Below are 24,090 nucleotides of genomic sequence, written 5' to 3'. Positions count from 1 at the left end.
GTTATTCAAAATAGAATGTTGCGGATTTCCTATGGAAAAGGGGTCCTAACTATAACTACCTACTGGCGACCGCCAGTAGGTAATATATATATATATATATATATATATATATATATATATATATATATATATATATAGATATAGATATAAATATAGATATAGATATAGATATATATATAGATATAGATATAGATAATTACAGAGTATCAACACTTGTTGAAACTGACTTCAGTTATAAAATTGGATGGGATGAAAGCGGCTGGAGGAGGGTGGTGTAGAGCTTGCAACACAGCACTTGGGACATTGATGTGAGCGAGGGGAAGCGGCAAGCATTGTCCACTGTGGAAGAGGTACTTAACTGGAGCGCATGCACCTACAAACTCGGAGTGCCAGGATCGGGGTATTCCTCCACGCCCACTTTTGGATCTTCACCTTTCACAGCAACGCAAGTTCACTTTAAAAACAATAGGACCTGCAACACTTCAAACGCGTCATGCTGGATCATTAAAAGCTGATAGTTCCACAACCCGTGTGTACTCGAATCTTTTTCTGTGGAGAGAAGTTTTTGGTCCTGAGCTTGGAAATTTGGTGTGGCCACGAGCACCTAGAGCATCGCTCCTTAACCCCTTCCATGCTCATGAGCACAAGTGTAAGTGTGCTCATGACGGAACCATACCGTCATGAGCACACTTCCAAAAAATCCCTCTGCTGTAAACAGCAGAGGGATTTCCCATATTTTGTTTTTTGCTTTGGGAGGTGAGGAAGAGATTCAACAACCTCCCAAAGCATGGTTAGGGTTTTCATTCTAATGAATGATCCCGAGCATGGAGTGCTGTAATTATTACAATGAAAAAAGAAACTGAAACGTTGTTTCAGTTTCACAGTTTCGGTGCTTGTGGGGCTATCTCAGCCCTCTGAGCACTGAAAACATTGGAGAGGTATTGTGGGAAATGGGAGAATATCACCTTTCCAATGGTACCCTTCCCTAGTGGATCCCTGCTTTGGGTTCGCCCCAGGAGGGTGATATGCAAGCAGGGATCCACCCACTAGCCACCAGGGAGGGGGAGTGACCCCTTGATCTCCCGAGTAAAATGATACCTCACTTGTGTGGCTGTCCAATGCAGAATTAGCTAAAAACTTTTTTTTTTAAATCTGGCGCTTAGAACTTGTGTTGCTATACCTTTCATCCCTATATTTTTGGATCTTCCCAGTCACAGGCCTTTGGCCCATCCACACAAGTGAGGTATCATTTTACTTGGGAGAACAAGGGGAATGATTGTTGGTAGGACATTTGTGCTGGCACAGTGATCCCTTGCAAAAAAACATTGAAAAAAGTGTTTTTTTAAGATAAATTTGAGGTTTTCAGGGGATTTTGGGTAGGGAAATGTTGGAGGATCCATGCATGCCATACCTCCCTGGACTCACCTGGGGGCATATTAACAAGCCAGGCGATAAAATTATCGCCGCTTTAGCGGCAGAAAACTGCCGCTAAAACGGAGATAATGGGCTTGATAAAATGCTCTATGGCATTCCAATTGATGCCCATGTTGAATGTGAAGGACGTCTAACATGGGCTTCAATTGGAATTCCATAGAGCATATTATCAAGCCCATTATCGCAGTTTTAGCGGCAGTTTTCTGTCTCTAAAGCGGCGATAATTTTATCCCCTGGCTTGTTAATATGCCCCCATGTTATCTAGATTTCGGCAACCATCTTGGGAAATGTGAGAAGGTGCCCTCTTTCTGCATGGTTGCTCCCACTTTATGCTGAATTGCTGATGTGCTTTGACTGAGGGTGCCCTGGGCTGCTGCTAATCACGTACACAGGGCCTATGTTCTTTCCCTAAAACTGCATTGAAGCCTTAACCCAATTGGCATCTCAGGCCAAAGGTCAGACCCTGGTAAATGGTACCATAGGTACCAAGGGCACTGTGACCAGAGAAGGCCTGCATCATTAATTGTGCCACCCTTAGAGGTCCTGTACCTTTAGACTCACACACTGCCTTTGCAGGTAGCGTGTTTTAATGCAGAACAAAGTGAAGAGTCGACATGGCACACATCCCTGTGTGCCATCCCTACAACCCACTGCCCTGGCATAGATCAGTCACCCCTCTATCTGGGTACACTATAACAATGGTGAGTATACAGGTGCATGAGCCCTATACCCCTACCTTGTCTAAGTCCATTCTTAGACATTATGGGGCCGTTTTACAAGCCCCTTGCACCTCATTTACACCGCCGCTGCGTAACTTTTGCATTTACCAATGGTATTTCTTATAGAGGAACTATAAGTCAAATGTGTAATGTGAAGTACTTGTGTATGGTGGAGTCATAAGCAAAGTGGAGATATGTTGCCAGACATTCCTGCTAGGGTGACTGGCTGTATATGCTTAATCCTGTGATTTTACCTGTGATGCCTTTTAGAGGATGTGATTGCAATGCATTCCAAATGTTATAGATATGAGAAGAACCTCATTTAAAGTGATGCCCAAACATGTATTCTTGCTACTGCGTTACGGGAAGAACAACCCAGAATGTTAGCCACTAAGATGTAGAGGTGTATATTTTAGTGTCAGTATAAGATGCTCAGTCAGGGTTATGTGTCCCCAGGGCAGGTGTACCTATTTTTAATTCTTGTTGAGATGATGGGTTGAGTCGCCACTGGGATGGTGCCAGCTGGTAAGGCCCTCGCTCCAGTTTCTGTCAACCCAGTGCAGTAGGGGGCAAGATGATGTACATACATGGGATTGGTGGTAATAGACCCCCCCTTGCAGCAGGGGTGGAGATGTTATGCAATGTAACAAAGTACTTCCAACAGCTTATGTATATTTGTAAATTGGTGCATAGTATTGAGTAGTGTGTGTGTGTCTAATAAATGTACTCTTACTTTTATAAAGCAAAGTATAGACTGGGCAACCAATTATTGGGTTTTATTTCTGCACACCTGTAATGGCAATTACTAGCCCAAACCACCTACAATGAGTAAGCCTTAGACTGCTCTGCAACGCTACCCACTGAGAGTCAAGCGCTACACTAGGGTGTTTGGTTCCCAGTGAAGGACAAATGTGACATGGTATTTTTTTACAAAGTTTGAGGTTTGCAAGGGATTGTGGGTAAGCAAACCTGGTGAGAGCCAGACAAGTTATCCTGTCCTGGATTCCGCTGGGTGTAGTTTTCAAAAATGTATAGGTTTGATAGGTTTACCTAAGTGCCGGCAGAGCTAGGGTTCAAAATTTACAGCTAGGCACTTTGCAATAAAGGGTCTGTTTTCACTATGTAAATGTGGTGTGTCCGCGTTGCGTTTTGCACCATTTCCTGTTGTGGGCACTAGGCCTACCCACACAAGTAGGGTACCATTTTTCTTGGAAGACTTTGTGGAATGCGAGGTGGGTGGAATTTTGTGGATCCACACAGATTCCAGAACTGTCCAACACAGAACTGTGAGGAAAATATTTTCTATTTTTACAAAGTTTGAGGTTTGCAAGTGATTCTGGGTAACAGAACCTGGTGAGAGCCTAGATTTCCCCACATGTCTAATTTTTAAAAATGTATAGGTTTGCTAGGTTTCCCTATGTGCCGGCAGAGCTAGGGTTCAAAATCTACAGCTAGGCAATTTGCAAAAAAAGTGTCAGTTTTCACTGTGAAATGTGATGTGTCCACGTGATGTTTTGGGCCGTTTCCTGTCACGGGCACTAGGCCTACCCACACAAATGAGATACAATCTTTCTCAGAAGACTTTTGGGAATGCAGGATGGGTGGAATTTTGTAGATCCATGGATATTCCAAAACTGCACCATAGAAATATATAGATTTTTTTTTTTTTTTTTACTAAGTTAGAGGTTTGCAAGGGATTTTGGGTAACAGAACCTGGTGAGAGCCAGACAAGTCATCATATCCTAGATTTTCCAGCATGTCTAGTTTTTACAAATGTATAGGCTAGCTCAGTTTCCCTAGGTGCTAGAAGAGCTAGGGTTCAAAATCATCTGGGCATTTTGCAAAAAAGGGTGTGAAAATGTGGTGAGTCCATGTTGTGTTTTGGGCCATTTCATGTTGCGGGCACTAGGCCTACCCACACAACTGAGGTATAATTTTTCTCTGAAGACTTCTGGGAATGTGGGGTGGGTGGAATTTTGTGGATCTATACAGATTCCAGAACTTTGCAAAACAGAAATGTAAGTAAAATGTGTTTATTATATTACCCAGTTTGAGGTTTACAAGGGATTCTGGGTAACAGAACACGGTAAGAGAAAAAAAAATCACCCCATTATGGATTTCTGAGGGTGTATAACTTTCAAGAATGTATACTGTGCCTAGGTTTCACTAGGTTCTGGCAGAGCTAGAGTTCAAAATCTCCAGGTAGGCACTTTGCAAAAAAAGTGTCAGTTTTCACTGTGAAAATGTGGTGTTTCCACATTGCGTTTTGGGCCGTTTCATGTCACGTACACTAGGCCTACCCAAAAAACTGAGGTACCATTTTTCTCAGAAGACATTTGGGAATATGTGGTGGGTGGAATTTTGTGGCTCCACGAAGATTCCAGAACTTTGCAAAACAGAAATGTGAGGATTATGTGTTTTTTGCATTAACCAGTTTGAGGTTTGCAAGGAGTCTGGGTAACATAACTTAGTGAGAGCCAGACAAATCACCCCATCCTGGATTCCCCTAGGAGTCTAGTTTTCAAAAAGGTATAGGTTTGCTAGGTTTTCATAGGTGCCGGCAGAGCTAGGGTTCAAGATGTGTTAGGCACTTTGCAAAAAAAGTATATTTTTTCAGTGTGAAAATGTTGTGTGTCCATGCTGCATTTTGGGCCGTTTCCTGTTGGCAGCACTAGGACTACCCACTCAAGTGAGGCTCCATGTTTCTCAGAAGACTTTGGGAAATACAGGGTGGGTTGTATTTTGTGAATCCACGCAGATTCCAGAACTTTGCAACACAGAAATGTGAGGAAAATGTGTTTTTCTTTTTACAAAGTTTGAGGTTTGCAAGGTTGAGATCCCAACAAGTCACCCCATCCTGGATTCCCCTGTGTGTCTTCTTATTTAAAAATGTATAGTGTTGCTAGTTTTCCCTATAATGCGGCAGATCTATGGTTCAAAATCTACACATAGGCACTTTGCAGAAAAAGTGTAGGAGGGGAGCAAGATGGAGTTAGCTTGAACTCACGCCACTCAGCCGCTCATGCCAGGCACATCAATCAACAGCTATGTGCCCTGCGATGCTGATGCCGACTCAGAGAGCAAGTGGACTGCCGGTGACCGGTCTATACCTTCAGCTGGTTGCATTTGATATGCATATCAAGGATGCCGAACAATTTGGAAACGTACGCGGGGTGTCGGTAACTGCGAGTGCACCCGAGGCTTCGGACTCTGTTTATTTGCTGGCTGGTGCGCTACATTGTGTCACTTGTATCCGCGTTAGCCTCCTTCAACTTGGTGATTCGGCTGCACAAAAGAACTCAGCGGTGCCGGATCTAAGTCATGACGACCAGGGGCGCTAAAACAGGCAAAATCAACAAATCGAGAGCAGCCCAAGCCAGCACCAACTCCGAGATGTTGGACTGGCGGAGAACCAGCCCAAAGGCAAACAGAAGGATAGTTACAACAAGAAGTTGACAGGGAGGCTTGGGGGGGGGTGTGGGGGGGGTGGAGCACAAAAGGAAGCAGTGGGATCTCAGCTCTCGGAAGCCAAGTTGTTTTCTGAATTTAAGGCACCACCTTCCACAACAAATCCCACGGTCAACCCCACAATCCTCATATTTCCCCCTGAAAACGCGCCTGAAGGCTCGTTGCCAATGAAACTAATTGACCAGCTTCCCAGCAAGAAATAACTTCACTAAAGGAAACTCATGCAGCGATGCAATTAGCAGAGATGGGAACTTTAACCAGACAACATGAAGCCACGGAAGATCTGATAGTGCCTTTTGTCCGCCCACAGAAGAAGATACCAGGGGTCCAGCTGTACAGGGAATCATGGCATCTTCTGACCCCACATCTGGTCTCTCAGAAGAAGCCCTCAAACCCCCTGCAGCTGGCACCAATAACTACATCCGGAAATTGGAAGCCAGTTCTGGCCATCAAGTCCCTTGGACCCCGGAGCAAGGGGGTGAAAAGTTTTACTTGGTATTGGATGGCTCTGATACTACCACAGATGAGGGTGGGTCTAATACAAGTGAAGATAACAGTGAGGAATCACCTACAGACACTGGAACAGTGCAACACCCTAGGAAGGCAAGAAGCAAGGCTAAAAGGCGTAGCCAGTTAAGTGGGACTATTCAGAATCACAGATGTCCTACCCCCTTGATGAGGATGTTACTCATGTGCCACTTTGGGAGAACATAGAAAATGCTCCAGAAGACAAGGCTGAACCCTCTTTAGCTTCCATTTTAACCTCTATAAAAGAATCCTCAGAGGAGGTTCATGATGATAACCGTTCAGCTAAAGAGGCTGCAAAAAAACTAGAAGGGGGCATTCGAAAATTGAATAAAATCTGCACTGACATAAGTGACCGTGTAACCATGGTTGAAGGTCCTACAGAGAGTTTGGAAACAGAAGTCTCCTCTGTAAAAGACCAAGGTTCCTCCAACGCGGCTTGCCTATTCGATCTAATGACAAAAATGGTGGAACAGGAAAATCGGCAACGCAGGAATAATCTCCGTTTACTTGGAATCCCAGAAGGGATGGAGGGAGAAGATCCAAGGCGCTACATAGTGAAGCTCTTATAATAATCTTTTCCTGATCAACCTAGCTGGAACTGGGACCACGAAGTGCAGAGGGCACATCGCTTCCCTTTATCTTAAAGCAACAACGCGATGGCAGCAGTTTCTCCAGAGGAAAACCAAGGGCGTTCCTGGTGTACTTTGGAAACTTTCTCCTCATGCAGTTGGTTTATGATCAAGCCCGTCCTAATTCTCGGAAGGGGTCCAATGGTGTAATATTCTTTGCCAAACCTGACTTTTGCCATCAGACAATAAAATCTGCACTGACATAAGTGACCGTGTAACCATGGTTGAAGGTCTTACAGAGAGTTTGGAAACAGAAGTCTCCTCTGTAAAAGACCAAGGTTCCTCCAACGCGGCTTGCCTATTCGATCTAATGACAAAAATGGAGGAACAGGAAAATCGACAACGCAGAAATAATCTCCGTTTACTTGGAATTCCAGAAGGGATGGAGGGAGAAGATCCAAGGCGCTACATAGTGAAGCTCTTACAATAATCTTTTCCTGATCAACCTAGCTGGAACTGGGACCACGAAGTGCAGAGGGCACATCGCTTCCCTTTTATCTTAAAGCAACAACGCGATGGCAGCAGTTTCTCCAGAGGAAAACCAAGGGCATTCCTGGTGTACTTTGGAAACTTTCTCCTCATGCAGTTGGTTTATGATCAAGCCCGTCCTAATTCTCTGAAGGGGTCCAATGGTGTAATATTCTTTGCCAAACCTCACTTTTGCCATCAGACAGTAGAGTGAAGATAGCGCCTGCTTCAGTTAATCCCCCCTTTCCAGCAGCTCGGAGCTCAAGTGTACTTAATGAACCCTGCCAGACTGAAAGTTAAATTTAATGGGGCTTCCAGAATTTTTTTGTCCGAGATTAAGGCTGGGGGATACCTGGGAGAAAGCAGGTAAAAAAAGGGCTCAAGTTAAAACTAAAGGCGATCACCCACCTGTTTTATATTTTTTCAGGGGGGGGAAATGTCTAACATCTTTGTTCATTCACCTTGATCTTTTTTTTCTTTTTCTTCTCTCCCTATGCATTCTCTTGCTCTGACTAGCCTTCTCAAGAATCTATTGCACATCTATCATCTGTCTCACCGAGCATTTTTATAATAGACTTGGGTAAAAGGTATATGAAGCAGGGTATGTTCTTGAATTTATATTTCTTATCTTCCTGTATTTGCTTTTTTTCTTACTTTATATTCTATTTTTTGCACGGTATGAACAGATATAGCTGAAACTCTACAAACTGTTCTAATGTGTGGTTTAGTGGCAGAGACTCACTTCTGACTACCATCACTCAGGGTTTTCCTGAATGCTCTATGGTGGGTGGAGGGTAGGGTGGGAAATTGCTTTGAGTTCGATGGACTAAGGACACTTTTTTTGTACACAGTCACTTGTTAAAACACTTGTTAAAGTAAATAATCACATAAAGTTGAGCGCCTTGAAAGGATTAAAAAACGTTGAAAAAGGAAAAAAAAACGCAAAAAAAATGTTTACTAGGATGAGGACAATTTCAAGGTTTTTGGTTGGAAAACTGTTTATGTGGAGAACACAATCAGGGTACTGTCTACAATGGTCCAAATGTCTAAAAAGGCTCAAATAAATGAGATAAACATCCTCAGAATTGTTTCAGTCATCATATGCGGATTGAATGAAGCTATGAAGAGACAAAACGTAGCGCAGGGCTTACGCTCTCTGGGAGCTGATATTGTCAGCCTCCAAGAAACACACATAGAAGGCTCACAAAAACACTTATTGAACTCACTGGGATATAAAATCATTGGGGAACTACACAGGGTGCTAAAATAAAAGGCGTAGGGGTCATGGACAAAAATAGATTACCCTTAAGATCTACCCGTGTGAAATCCGACTCTCTGGCAGATGGGTAATAGCAGAGTGCTGTTTCCCCCCAATTTTTCCTTCACTTTATGCTCTATCTAAGGAAGTAACACAGATGACCCCGGGATCATTAACTGGATTACAGGAGAACTTGCCCACTGGCCCTCCCCAATCGTTATCTGTGGCGACCTTAATATTAATCTACCTTGCAACTGGAAAGCTGAAGAAAAATGGACTTATGTTGGTAGGAAGCCACGAGTATACCAAGCAATATTAAACCTAATTCAAACCCATGGGCTCAGTGATGTTTGGACTAGCCTAAATTCCACTCTGCCTGGCTATATCTATTTCTCTGCCCTGCATGGCTCATTAGCTAGGTTAGATTATTTTTTGATCTCCTCCTCTCTACTCCGTGACTGTGCCATAGATATTGCCCCGTGTTTTATGTCGGACTACAAACCGCTTGTTTTAAATATTGGGGGGCTTGGAAATTGGAGGGAAGTCCCGAAATGGAGCTTTGAGAAAGCATTATTACAAGACGTAGGATATCGAATATGCATGCAAGCATGGATCCAAGAATTTCTTGAGCTAAACGTGGGGTCAGCTTCAATTATGACACATTAAAGGCGGGCATCCGGGGAGAGACCCTTAGGTTTTTTTTCAATAAAGAAAAACAAAAAAGAAAAAGCATTGATCTCTGAACACCAGGAAAAGCTAAAAAAGGCTGAGGAAAAACTCATTCAAACAGTTCAAACAGGGGTGGAAACAGAACCTGCCCAAATTGAAGTGACAATCATTAAAGCAGAAATTGGGTCTGTGTTTGCGAAGAAGGTTGCAGCTAAATGGGCCTCGACAAGGGAAAAAAAATATGAGTGTAGTGAACTCATCGGCATCACTAGGCTTACAGCAGGTCACAGCTAGTGAAATACTTTCGATCCAACTTGCAACCGGAGAGGAGACTAATGATCCGAGTGAAATCCAAAGGGGATTCCTAGAGTTTTACTTGAATCTTTATTCGGAGGAGAACAGTAGCCCAGCAGACGCAAGAGAGGAAGAGATCACTAAATATCTAGTAGAAGATAATTTATCTCAACTTAGCTTGGAAAATCGTGACCAGCTTGAGGATCCCCCGACTGGGGAGGATATCGCCCAAGCCTTAGTTAGCTTACCGGAAGGAAAGGCCGCAGGGGTTGACTGTATCCCTGTTGAGTTTTATAAACTTTTTGCCCCCCAAATAAGACTATTTTTACTTCTTTGGTAATATCCATCTTCAACGGGGCTTCCCCGCCTGCTTCCTGGTCCAATGCTAAAATCTGTATATTTCCTAAAAAAGATAAATCACCATTAGAAATGGGATCGTACAGGATGATTATTCTCATTAATTGCGACTCGAAGATATTTTCTAAAATCCTTTCAATTAGACTATCCTCAGTAATTGAACCTCTAGTGTCAAAATGGAACACAGGTTTATTCCCAAGAAAGGCACTACCGAACACATTCGGCGGACCATTACGTTGTTTGATGCAGCCCAGGTAACAGGAGACCCGATGTCGCTAATTTTACTAGATGCTGAAAAAGCATTCGACCTGGTCTGCTGGCAGTTTCTTTGGGGTGTTATGAGAAAGATGGGCTTCGGGCTGAAGATAACACAAGTTATTCAAGCCCTTTACCTCAACCCGACAGCCAGTGTATCAATAAATGGGAGGCTAATTGAACAATTCGAAATTTCACGGGGTACCAGGCAGGGGTGCCCTTGCTCCCCTTTGCTTTTCGCACTATATAGAGACCCCCTGATCAAAAAAATTAGAGAACAACTCAGCTATTCAGGCAGTGAGCATATTCGGGTGGGACACAAAAATTATGTCTAATGCCGATGACCTGGCTGTAGTCACCCCGGAGTCTGAGAGTGCTATTGTAGCTCTGGAATTGGATGCCCAAGAATTTGGGAAAATCTCGGGGTACAAACTTAACAAAAATAAAACGCAGATTATTCTTAACAACAAAATTAATTGGGTGGACAGACAGTTTGTTCCTGAGACAAAATATTTGGGGGGGACTGTGACTGCAAACACAGACGAGATTGTGGCAGAAAACCTAACCACATTGGCAGCTGATACTAAGAGACCGCTCAATCGAATTAACAATCTGTATCTGACCATAGTGGGTAGAGGCAACGACATTAAGATGACTTACTTTCTCAAGTTACTCTATCTCTTCCGGTCTATCCCACTAGAGTTCAATAAAACCATGCTACAGAAATTTCAACACCTCTTCACACAATTCGTACGGGCATACTCTCATCCCAGATAGGAGCTCAAGCAAATTTCTCTTCCTAGGGAGAGGGGGGGATGGGCTTTTCCTAATATAACACTCGATTATTGGGCTTCAGTCCTACAGTATAGCACGTAACTACTGGGGGAAGATTCTTTTACTCCAGCCCTTCAAACTATTATTAGGAGTGGAGGCTCGTGGTTGTCTGTGGCGACAAATGTCCTTTGGGTACTATAAACAAGTAAGATTTAAGACTCTGATGAGCATTTTCCCAATGTGCGCAGGATTTATGGGCTGGGGAGTTTGAACTACTACTGCCCTATTAACAAGAATTCTAATTTGCCTGCTATTCGTGGAAAGTCTTATCTTCAAGACTGGTACAAAGCCGGTATATTAAACTGGGTGATTTAATCACCACCAAAGGAATTAATCTATTTGCCGATCTTAAAACAAATATGGACTGCAAGACCAGCAATTTTCTGTCTCGAAAGGCTGCCGGTCTCTCAGGGTTTGCGAAAATAGATCTTATCGACAACTTAATGGGCCCAGTTCCATCTCGTATTGGCTCTATCTATTCTGCATTGAATAGCCAAACCCCTGACGACCTGCCCAGAATAGAAGACAAATGGCAATCAAAGTTGGAGTTTCCACACAGTACGTTCTATAATGCTTTGAAATCTGCCCAGAGAGATCTGCTGTCGGCTAAACTACAGGCACAATATTCGAAAAATGTATTCTTTTTATATAATACTCCTAGCAGAGTCGCCAAATGGGGCACAGACAAGGGGACGTTGTGTGCTAGATGTTCAGAGTTTAGCGTAGACTCAGTACAAATTTTTGCCACATGTCCGAAACTTGCTCCACTCCTTGTAAAAATACAGGATTTTCTTGGGAGGGTTATCTCTCAGGACATTGAGTTGACCCCCACGACTATCCTGTTAGGGATCCAAGACGAGGAGAGCAGAAAGAAAGGCGGGGCACTTATCTTTGTAGCAATGATGGTTTAGAGGATCTGTATAACCTCTGCATGTTTTCTCAGGGGCAGGCTCGATTAGTCGCGACTTGTCATCTTGAGAAGGCTATCTATGCCAAAAAAGGTCACAAGGGGCAAAGGAGGGGCATAACTATTTGGGAACCTTTAACCCCTTCCATGCTCATGACGGAACGATTCCGTCATGAGCATCGGTTGAGCTGTGCTCATGACGGAACCGTTCCGTCATGGCCCCGCCCGCGCTCGAACCCTTCAGCACCGCGGGGGAATCCGCGCAGCGCTGAAGGGGTTAATTGTTTGGCTTGATCAGACAGGACCATAGGGCTAGTTCAAGTTGGGCCCCTTACCCTCCTCTATTCTTTCTTTCTTTTCCCTTTTTTTTGGTCTTAAAATATATTAATGTCTTTAGCACCAGAGGCAGGACCCACAAGCTACTATCCAACTTAAGGGTCCTTTTTCCTGGATTACGCTTATTCCATTATGGCTGCTAGTGATTTTATTATCGTGAATGAGTTTTTTGCTTTAAGTGACTCTCGTTGGTCCATCCAACATTTAATCTGTTTATTTTCTCTGTTTGAACAGGGGGGTGGGGTGGGGGGTCGGTCCAGGGTGGTTTGATATTGCCTCTTTAGTGTGTAAAATAACAACAACAAAAAAGTGTCCGTTTTCAGTTTGAAAATGTGGTGTTTCCACATTGCGTTTTTGGCAGTTTCCTGTTGCGGGCACTAGGCCTACCGACACAAGTGAGGTACCATTTTTCTCAGAAGCCTTTGTGGAATCCGGGGTGAGTGGAATTTTGTGGATCCACGCAGATCCTAGAACTTTCCAAAACAGAAATGTGAGGAAAATGTATTTTTCTTGACAAAGTTTGAGATTTGCAAGGGATCTGGGTAGCAGATCCTGGAGAGAGCCAGACAAGTCACCCCATCCTGGACTCCCATGGGTGTCCAGTTTTGAAAAATGTATAGGTTTGTTCGGTTTCCCTAGGTGGCGGCAGAGCTTATGTTCAAATTCTGCTAGGCACTTTGCACTGTGAAAATGGGGAGTATCCACGCTGATTTTTGGGCCGTTTCCTGTCACGTGCACTAGGCCTACCCACACAAGTGAGGTACCATTTTTGTCTGAAGACTTTTGGGAATACGGGGTGGGTTGAATTTTGTGTATCCACTCAGATTCCAGAATTTTGCACCACAGAAATTTGAGAAAAATGTGTTGTTTTTCCAAAGTTTGAGGTTTGCAAGGGATTCTGGGTAGCATAACCTGGTGAGAGCCAGACAAGTCACCCCATTCTGGATTCCTGTGGGTGTCTAATTTCCAAAATGTATAGTTTTCCTAGGTTTCCCTAGGTTCTGGCAAAGCTATGGTTCAAAATCTCAAGCTAGGCACTTTGCAAAAAAGTGTCTGTTTTCACTGTGAAAATGTGGTGTTTCCACTTTGCATTTTGGGCCGTTTCATGTTGCGGGCACTAGGCCTACCCACACAAGTGGGGTACCATTTTTCTCTGAAGACTTTTGGGAATGTGTGGTGGGTGGAATTTTGTGGATCCACGATGATTAAAGAACTTTGCAACACAGAAATGTGAGAAAAATGTGTTTTTCTTTTTGCAAAGTTTGAGGTTTGCAATTGTGAGATCTCAACAAGTCACCCCATCCTGGATTCCCCTCGGTGACTTGTTGTTTAAAAATGTATAGTTTTTCTAGTTTTCTCTATGTGCTGGCAGAGCTATGGTTCAAAATCTACACCCAGTCACTTTGCAAAAAAAGTGTCAGTTTTCACTTTGAAAATGTGGTGTTTCCACATTGCATTTTGGGCCGTTTCCTGTGGCGGGCACTAAGCCTACCCACACAAGTGAAGTACCATTTTTGTTGGAAAACTTTGAGGAAACTGGGGTGAGTGGAATATGGTGGATCCACACAGATCCTAGAACTTTCCAACACAGAACTGTGAGGAAAATGTATTTTTCTTTACAAAGTTTGAGGTTGAAAGGCATCCTGGCTAGCAGAACCTAGTGAGAGCCAGTCAAGTCACCCCATCCTGGACTTCCATGAGTGTTCAGTTTTGAAAAATGTACAGGTTTGCTAGGTTTCCCTAGGTGGCGGCAGAGCTAGGGTTCAAATTCTGCTAGGCACTTAGCAAAAATAGGGTCAGTTTCACTGTGAAAATATGGTGTATCCACTCCACGTTGATTTTTGGCCCGTTTTCTGTCACAGGCACTAGGCCTACCCACACAAGTGAGGCACCATTTTTGTCTGAAGACTATTGGGAATGCAGGGTGGGTGGAATTTTGTAGTTCCATGCAGATTCCAGAACTATGCACCACAGAAATTTGAGAAAAAAATGTTTTTTTTTGTGCAAAGTTTGAGGTTTGCAAGGTTTTCTGGGTAACAGAACCTGGTGAGAGCCAGACAAGTCACCCCATTCTGGATTCCCAAGGGTGTCTATTTTTCCAAAATGTATAGTTTTCCTAGGTTTCCCTAGGTTCTGGCAGAGCTAGGGATCAAAATCTCCAACTAGGCACTTTGCAAAAAAAGTGTCCGTTTTCACTGTGAAAATGTGGCGTTTCCACTTTTCATTTTGGGCTGTTTCATGTCACGGGCAGTAGGCCTACCCAAACAAGTGAGGTACCATTTTTCTCTGAAGACTTTTGGGAATGTGGGGTGGGTGGAATTTTGTGGATCAACGCAGATTCCAGAACTTTGCAAAACAGAAACTTGAGGAAAATGTGCTTTTTTAACACGCTTGAGGTTTGCAAGTTATTCTGGGTAACAGAACCTGATGAGAGCCAGACAAGTCACCCCATCCTGGACCCTCTGGGTGTCTAGTTTTAAAAAATGTATAGATTTTCTAGGTTTCCCTAGGTGCCAGCAGAGCTACGGTTCAAGATTTACAACTAGGCACTTTGCACACAAGTGAGGTACTATTTTCCTTGGAAGCCTTTGAGGAATGCGGGTGTATTTTTTTTGGGGGGGGGTGAGGGCATTGGCATGCCCATTCTGGGCAGCCCCCACCCCAATGTATATATATAAGAAATTCCTGATGCCTTGTGGGCTTTCTGCCCCCCCGGGGGAGCAGATCAGGGGCTACTGCCCCCATCTGCCTCCTGTGGAGCAGAAACACAGTGGCCTTTTTCGGGAAGCCCCTACCCCTACGTATATAAAATAAACAATCCCTAGTGCATTGTGGGCTTTCTGCCTCCTGGGGGCAGATCAGGGGCTATTGCCCCCATCTGCCCCTTGGCGGGCAGAAAGTATTTTTCCTTCTTTGGGGTGTAGGGGGTGCATTGGGATGCCCATTCTGGTTTAAAAAGTTATCCCTCGTGTCAAGGGTGCTTTCTACCCCTTTGCGGGCAGATTGAGGGCTACTACCCCATCTGCCCCCCAGGGAAGGCAAAAAGACTGTCTGCGGCAATATTTTATGGGGGTAGCAAAGTCCCCTTCCCAAGGGGCCGCTCTGCCCTCCCTGGTGGCTAGTGGGTGGATCCCTGCTTGGTGATCGCCCTCCTGGGGTGATCCACAAGCAGGGATCCACTAACAACTGGTACCATTGGAAAGGGGAGATTCTCCCCTTTTCAACGATACCTCACCCATGTGTTTCGGTGCTCAGGGGACTGAGATAGCCCCTAAGGGTGGGCAGAATTTGCATAGTCGCGCTACACAAAGTTCAGCGAAATGGTAAAATATCTTTGCGAGCACGCAGAGTCCTGCGAACATGCGGAATTGCTTGTTCCGCCTCTTTGAGAGGCCTTTTTCCTGTTCGAGAACGCTGTTTGCGTGCTCGGGGGGAAATATCTTGCAAACATTCATTTTGAAAGCGCAAACAAGCAAACAATTCAGAGAAGGCATGGATTGTGGAAGTTTTTGCAATTCCTCGTTCTCCGCAGAATGCGCAATTACCCAAATTCTGCAAATTCCGCAAGAGGAACGGAATTTACCGCCCAGGCCTAATAATCCCACAAGCCCCAAAACTGTGAAGCTGAAACTAAGTTTCAGTTTCGTTTTCATTGTAATGTGCGAGATCGTCCTTACAATGATAACATAAACCTTGCTTTGGAAGGATTGAGAAGCTCTTCCCCACCTCCCAAATCAAAAAAATAAAAATGTGAAATCCCTCTGCTTTTTACAGCAAAGGGATTTTTTGCAAGTGTGCTCATGATGGAATGGTTCCGTCATGAGTTCACTTGCACTTGTGCTTATGAGCATGGAAGGGGTTAAAGATAGTCTCTGTACAAGAAGTATGTATTTATTCTCCACTAAAACTGTACAACAGTTAGTTTTATTCACTAATCTTCCCTTCTGGTTTTGACACCTCATGTACAACACTATTTTGTCAAGAGTCTTCATTCTATTTAGAATCAAAATGAAAAGCTTCCTCTTCAAAGCAAAGGCCTTCTCAACTACTCTCCCAACTCGTTTTTTCTGTTTCACTACATCTCTCCTTCTTCAACACTTTTTAAAAATGCAACAATTATAACATTTGTGCAGAACCTAAGCAGCCATCTAAATACCCACTTACAAAACATGCAGTCAATGAAATATTGAGACACACATGCACTAATGAAACACTTAGGCTCTACTCATGTAATTACGTAGAAAGTACCATTGTAATAAACCTATCACCCATATTGTCTAAAGACTACATATTCCACAGTAAAACTCATAAATACATGGATTTGTGAGAGAAATTACTTTATTTAAATCATAAAAAGAACGGCATGACCGCTGATACACGTAAAATTCATGAGCAAGGTACAGATTAATTGATAAATTCTCATTAAAATTTCTTGTGATAGTCAGTCATGCTATAAAATACATTGGGGGAGATTTACAAGCCCTTTGCGAGACATCTACACCGCCGTTGCGTTACTTCTGTGACGCAGCGGCGGCGTAAACCATGCGCCATGTTGCGCCTTATTTACAACGTGACGCATCTAGGGAGATGCGTCAAGTTGTAAAGCCCTGCGCTACATTAAACCTGCGTCAGGTTTAATGTATGCAGGGTGGGCGTTCCGTCGGAAAAAGCCTCGGAAAAGTGACGCAGTGAAATCTACAAGATTTCACTGAGTCACTTTTCCGACGCTGCTGCGTCAAAACCCTGCGCCTGCTTGAAGCAGGCGTAAGGCATGACACAGCATGTTAGCTATGGGCAGCCCCTGAGCATTGCTGGGGTTGCATCGTGCTTGCAACACGACTCCAGCAATGCGCAGCCCTTATGCCATCAGATGCATCACGCATCTGTTTATCCTTGCGCCACGATGCACTGCATTGTAAATGCGGCGCATCTGTGGTGGCTCAAGGGTAACTTGTGTGACGCATCTTTCCTGGCCCATCCCTGCTGATTTGCAGGGATGCGCCAGGAAACATAAATCTGCCCCGTAGTTCTTAGGTGGTTATACTTCAGCTGTGTCTGGCTAGGTTAGTTAAGTAATCTCTCAGAGTTGCCCTGGGGCGATTAGCGGATAAAATGGCGATATTCATTTAAAAGGAAATGTATGTTTCTTAAACACTATGGGGCATAGCAACAACAACCGGCAATAGTTATCGCAAAGCGCACTTAGCGCTAGGATAATTTTCACCGGCTAGCGTGGATTTTTATCGCTGAGATAGAGTGCTATTAGCAATGCTTATCTTAATAGCAATAAAAATCCTCACGCTAACTGGCTTACAAGAGATCATCGCTGGAAACCCAGCGATAATCTCAGGTTAGCTTGTTGATAGGGACTCACAAACTTAGCCATGATATCCACCTTCCATAGGCTATCATGGCTAAGTCAGTCCTGAAGCAGGCGTAAGTAAAGTAGCGATAACAGGGGTTATCGCTACTTTTCCTGTCGCTATGCTTCATAGCGTGGGGCTTGATGATAGGAGAAATGTCGCTTAGCGACATTTCTCCTGTCATGTCAGGTCAGGAACCCCAATGCTAAAGCAAGGTTTCACGCGTTAGCGTGACCTTGCTAATATAGCGATAAAATTATCGCCGCTTTTCGGCCGAAAACGGCCGCAAAAGCGGCGATAACTTTTTATCGCCTCGTTGTAAATATGTCCCCAAGTCTTTGTGTGTATTTTTCCAATAAGCGATCTTTTAGGTTCAGCTTGGTCATCTGAGATAAAGTGCTAGTGCCATTGATGAATCCCTACTATTTCTCCAAGGTAAAGTGCATCGTGCTGTAAGCAAAAAGACTGAAGACTGATTAATTGCACTTCATCACCGTGCATGCCTTGCCGGTTCAAGTTCTCTAGCTCTCTTTTCTAGTTCGTTTGCAGCTAAGCTCAAAAACGTTATTGCTTTACCTGCCAGTTGTACTGTCGAGCCTCCTAAGCATTTTATTACGGCGGATCTACAAGTCCTTATTTGTTCTCTTTTTATTATGGGCCGCAAGAGTTCTTTCCGTATGGCTAATAATGCCGGACAAATGCAAAGTAGGTGGAGCAATGATTAATCTCTTTGTCCACAAAGGCGGCAGTCCATTGAGGGCCAGGTCCGTTTCCTTTTTGGGATTAGGACTTTTGATGAATAAACTCCCAGTATCAGTAAAATCAGTTTCTGCTTTGTGCGATTTGCAAAATGTTCCGACAGGTATGGTTGAGGCTTTAACATTTCATATGTTGGCAACACCATCCATGCATTGATTTTTGTAGTCAATGAGGCTTTATCTTTTTCCTGAGATATTTGCTGGATCGTTTTATTGACTATTCATTTGAACTCCGGATAGGATGGTATTATGTGCCAAGCTTCCTCTAACTTTAGAGCTACAATCGATTGCTTCAGAGATGGATAAACCAAGTTACTCAATCTGGATTGCCTTTCAACCTCTAGCCAGCAGTAGTGTGGCAGAGACTATTCCTCCGCTGCCCGCATTCTCCAATAGTATTTTACCAGCGCTCCTTGTCTTGACGGGATCTGTTTTTTAAACCCGAATTCTAATCTAATCTAATCCAGGCTTGAGGATTGTGGTGCGGAATTGTGAATAGGTTTTTGAAGAGGATGGTTTGGGCGATGTTCAGAATTATTGCGTCCTTTGTGTTTAGGAGTTCCGAACCATACATGATTGATGGCAAAAATTTTGCTGCCACAACCTTTAATAAGTGAGTCGTCGAACAGTCGCTAAGTTTTTTTTGCAAGGTTTTAAATGCAAATAGTAGCTGTTTTGTTTTTATTTTCCACTGTTCTATATATTGCTTGTCGTTAAGGTGGCCATCTAATGTTACTCACAGATATTTGTATGTTCCCTCCTGATCCAGGCAGTTACTGTTGATTGTCCAAGTAAATGTCAGTATCTTTTTTTTTTGTTTTTTTTTAAACCTTTATTACAGAATGCAAAAGATATAGAAGGATGGGCCTACAACCTTCAGGCCGGCCGCTAGCAAACAGTGGAAGCATAAACACAATTATTAAACACAAGCGGCAAGTGATAAAGGTCCCAGAAGTCGAAGGAAGCGTTGGTGGCCACACCGTCCGGAGCCCCCAAATGGCGGTTCCATTTTTTATAAGAAACTACAAACAAATCCACAAGGCAGCAAACGTCAAAGCAGCATTATGAGCTCCCCTGGGGAGGACCCTACTGATCCACAGGAATAGGGGGGGGGGACGGGCCAGCACAGAAACAAAGTGAAAACGATACCCAGAACCAAGGTAACAAGCAGACTAGGGAGACTGGGCCACTGCCAAATCAGGCGTCAGCGGCGGGGTACAAATCCCGCCATGATAGGAGTTCCAGGGGCCCCACACTTTCACCCATTTCCCAGGCTTACCTCTCGCCACATACACTACCGGCTCCCGAAACATACACCAATCCATGTTGTCCTTCCACACCGAGACCGTTGGTGACCTCTGGGAGCCCCACAATTGGGCTATGTCACGCTTGGCCACCATATATCCCAGAGTCACCCACCACGTCTGCGGCACCGTGTAATCAGTCGGCTCCCACACATTTAGCAGACATCTCCTAGCCTCGGGAAACAGCGTCACATGCGTGACCGATTGCAACACCGCATGTACACCACGCCAGAATCGCGCCACCTCCAGGCATTCCCACAAAGTATGGAAGAAGGTCCCTAACGAACCACACCCACACTTACACAGCCCATCCACGGCATATCCCATACGCATCAGAACCGGCCCCGTAACGTAGACCCTGTGGAGTATTTTGAGCTGGACGAAACGAAGGCGGGCCGGTATGGCCACCTCTTTCGGGGAGGCCACCGCAGACACCCAGTCCTCGTCATCCAGCTCCAATCCATCGGCAACCCATGCCTCACGAAGGCCAGTCAGCATTCAGTATCTTTTTGTGTGGGCTTGAGAAACACATAACCTTGTTTTTTTAAGTTTATGTCTAATTGAGTTGCAGCTGTGTATTCTGCTAGTTGGTTTATCAGTCGTTGGAGGCCGCAGGCGTTTGAGATAACAACATGATGTCGTCAGCGTATTGCAGACTTGATATTCTCCCTTTCCCCAATTTTGGAGAGTCCCGTAATATATAGGGCTTTAGGCAAGCCGCTTGGTCCCGGCACCCCGTTGGACCTCTGTTTTTTTATTGCGTTCAATACTTGTTTGTGTGTAACCTGTAGATAGGGGATTGGTGGGTCTGACCCTGATGTTTCAAATGGACCTCGCTGACGTTTGCCTTCTGGTTGTTTGACTTGGGGGTTGCTGTGGTCTATCAGGTTCAATATACAGGTCGTGGAATCTGGGGCCTGGAAGGTTAGTCTCGGTGTCACAGCCATCCAGAGCTCTTTGATTGGAGTGTCTCTAGAAGTGATGGCGCTAAACCGTCTCGCCTTCAATGTGTCATGTTAATGGTTGTGCCAGGGACTATCTGTGTGTTAAATATAGCTACTATATGAGCTATCCATGCCTGTTCGGTTATGTCAGAATTATAATGCTGATTTTTTGCGTTTAGTAGGACATTGATTTGAGCTCAAAACTCTTCTGAATTTTGTTGTCGGCTGACTTAAAGCATTTTCGTCCAGAATTGCTTGTTGCATGTGCACTTTGCTGCACAAATCTCTTTTTTAGGTCACTTTTCATTTGTTTGATTATGGTCGGGGCCTGCCGAGAGGGTTGTAGGCCATGAGTTCGCATTTGTCTGAGAGCTTTATTTAGTTGTCTTTTTTTTATCCTTAGGGTGTGAGTGTACCAGGCTGACCCACCAATCCTAGCAGATTTTGTTTTTTAGAACTGTTTGAGAACTTTCTGTTTAGGCTGTTGACATGAGACTCCCAGGCCTCTATCTCTAATGGTTTTGCGGCAGTATAGGGCAATAGAGAAAAGCAGGACTTCATAATTGCATCTAGGGTGTTATTATTCCATGTTAATCGTTTTAGATTGTACAGTTGGGTGACTTGTGTGAGAGCACAGGTTGGCCGGGACTTTACTTGAATGTTGGTTAATATAAAAGATTGAGGATAGTGGTCGCTGTCTACTCTTTCTATTACTTGAAATTTCGTGATGAAAGGAAATAGATCGGGATCTACTAGAGTGAAATTGATGGTTGCTCCTGATTTTGCTGTCACTCTTGTAAAAGCTGCCGGTCTATCTTGTGAACCTCGACCATTTAAGGTGTACAATGATTGGTTATCCAGTAGTGCAGCACATTTCTTACCCGAAGTGTCACGTCTAGTTGTATTGTCATTCCTGGCCTTCATGTGTGTTGGTAGATTTTTTCCTGGCCTTGCATCAGGTTCATATTGAAATCCCCGGACAGTATTATGGTGACATATGGGTAGGTAAGCTTTAGGGTTTTGAGGGCGACAACCAATTGTTGGATGTCTCTCCCCTTGTGCTTATATGCAGGGTGCATGTAGATGTTTAGAATTAGCAAGGTACAGGTGGTGGAGACTGTAAGTTTAATACATTGCATCCAGAGGGGAGTCTAAGTCGATATTTTCTTCTTATCATATAATATCTGTTGAGATATAGATTGATAGGCCACCTTTGGCTCTTCCGTGTACTGCCTCCTTTTTAGCTGGGATAAGATGTTCTTTGTAACCTACGATTGGGGTATTTGTTGTCTGCCATGTTTCTTGCAATAGTAGTATGTCATACTGTAGAATGAAGTCAGCAAAGTAAATTTCCTCTATTTTGGAGTCCAAATCATTCACGTTCCAGGAGCAGATTATACAGCCCTGTAATGTATTTGAGTTTTTGTGGATTTTTGTTCATGCAGCTCCTTGTTGTATGTTTAGGGGGTCTCCAATGCTGGTTATCCTCTTTATTGGATGTTTCTGAAAGTGATATTGTGATTGTGATTTGTCTTATTGATTGGGTTTCGTCCTTCGCTTGGCCCAGATTATCAGGACCTTTTGCTCCTTTTAATATGCCCTCTGTGCAGTAGGGCTGTTGTAGTGGGCTTGGATAACAAGGTGGTTCCGCCTTTTTTAATTCTATACCCCATGATGCAAACGCCTCCTTGTGCTTCAAGAGCTGTTCAATGATCGAGTGATCTATCCAAGTGGCTATTGTTATTTCAGGCCCTATTTGGTTTGGGTTAGGTTTGAATTCAATTCTTTCCAGGTCCCTAGATGTAATATGTCTCAGGGCTGGAAGAGATTTGAGTAGCCTTATTATAGCGCTTCGATTCAATATATCGTGGGCTCCCCTCGACTTATAATGTGGGACCAATTCTATCTGGCCTTGAGCAGTGAGCAATTGTGGTTTTGTATGGTTGATCGGGGTCCCTTTTGATGCTTCTATTGAGCCTTGGTGATATGTTTCAACGGGATGGGTATGTTCGGCTTGATCTTGTTTTGTGCATTCAATGAGCTCTCTAACCCTCTGGGACTGTGGGTTAGTTTTGATTTTGATATTAACGATACGCGCCAGTATGACTCCTTTCCCTCTAAATGCCACGTCCTGCATACAGATTTTGCTTGTTTTTATCTCTAATTCCTGTGAGATTTGGTTTGTACCTGTTTTTATTGTTTCTTTCCTTGTTGTGATTTGAATATGTTTTATATTTTACTTTTTGAAAAAGTTTCGTTTTTTTGTGCATTGTGGTTTCTTGGAGCGGCAGGCTCTTTTATTGCCGGGTTGTTATGATCCGGCGTGCTATCTGCACTGCTGTTGCTTTCATCACCTTTATCTTGACTTTTCCGAGTGGATGTCAATGATAATTGTGGAATGGCTTTGTTTAGTTTACTTTTCCTTGCTTTCCTCAGGCGTTTCCATTCTTTGTTTGGGGTGTTTTCAAGCTTATTTGCTCCTTGCTTTTTACAGCTTCCTTTGATAAATTACTTTGATTAGGAGCTGGTGATGAACCTTCTAAATGTGGTTGTTCATCTGGTTGTTCGGACCCTATCTCGGCATCAGGTAGAATTCTACTTTTGCCTTCTTGAGACTTGATTTCCTCTTTCGATCTTTTGATGTTAATGCTGGAGGTGTCCCCACTGACTCTGTCTGTTTCCTTGGGGTCTCTTTCCATAGGTGTTATGGAGTTAGTTTGTGTTTCCCTGACTGCCCTAAACAACTCTGACATTATAGTTGGGACACTTGCGAGCTTATCGATTATTTGGTAACAGTGGAAAATATGGTATGTGATGTCCTGCGCTTGGTGTACCTTTATTATCATGGTGTTTAGGTCATGCAACTTTTGTTCTATCCCCTGAATGTATAATGCTAAGACATTTAGTAGCTCGACTTGGGTATCCAGCTTGTCGGCATGATAGGTCATAGCTGATCTGATCGTTTTCATGGTGCCTAGTAGTTGTATCAAAATGGTCCTGTTGGTGGGCCTTCTTGTGGTTCCATTGAAAATTGTCCCCCTTGTTCCTTGGTGTTTCTTGGTTGCTCAGATTCACATAAGTTTTGTGCTTCTAAGAGGCTGACTGGCTTGAGTACTTCAGCCTCGTGGGACTCATGGGCCACTGCCCCCTTTTTCTTTTGTTGAGCTAGTCCCTGTTCCAACTGCTGTGCAATTTGAGATCTGTTAATTGATATCTCTAAATTGGCGGGGACTTGTTCTTGCCCACAGGCTATTAGACCCCCAAGTTGATAGAGAGGTTGTGGGTCGACCGATGAGTATAGTAATGCGCAGGAGCTATCGATGCTGTCCTGCCAGAGCACCAGGTTGTCTTCAGGGCACTGCACTTCAGGGCACTGCAGAGCAATTTGTTGTTGCTGGTATTGTTTGCTTAGTTGGCTTGATTGAGCCTGGCAGATCCATTGTTTGGACATGGACTCCCAGGTTAATCCTGGGGCATTATGGACTACAGCCTCTACGGCCTGATGATAGGGTCCTTGGTGGACAATAAATGAGCTCAAACATCCCTGTGTAGGACTGGCACAGCG

The sequence above is a fragment of the Triturus cristatus genome, chromosome 7 (assembly GCF_964204655.1).
Source record: "Triturus cristatus chromosome 7, aTriCri1.1, whole genome shotgun sequence".
Taxonomy (NCBI): Eukaryota; Metazoa; Chordata; class Amphibia; order Caudata; family Salamandridae; genus Triturus; species Triturus cristatus.
This window is presented reverse-complemented; position numbering follows the sequence as displayed.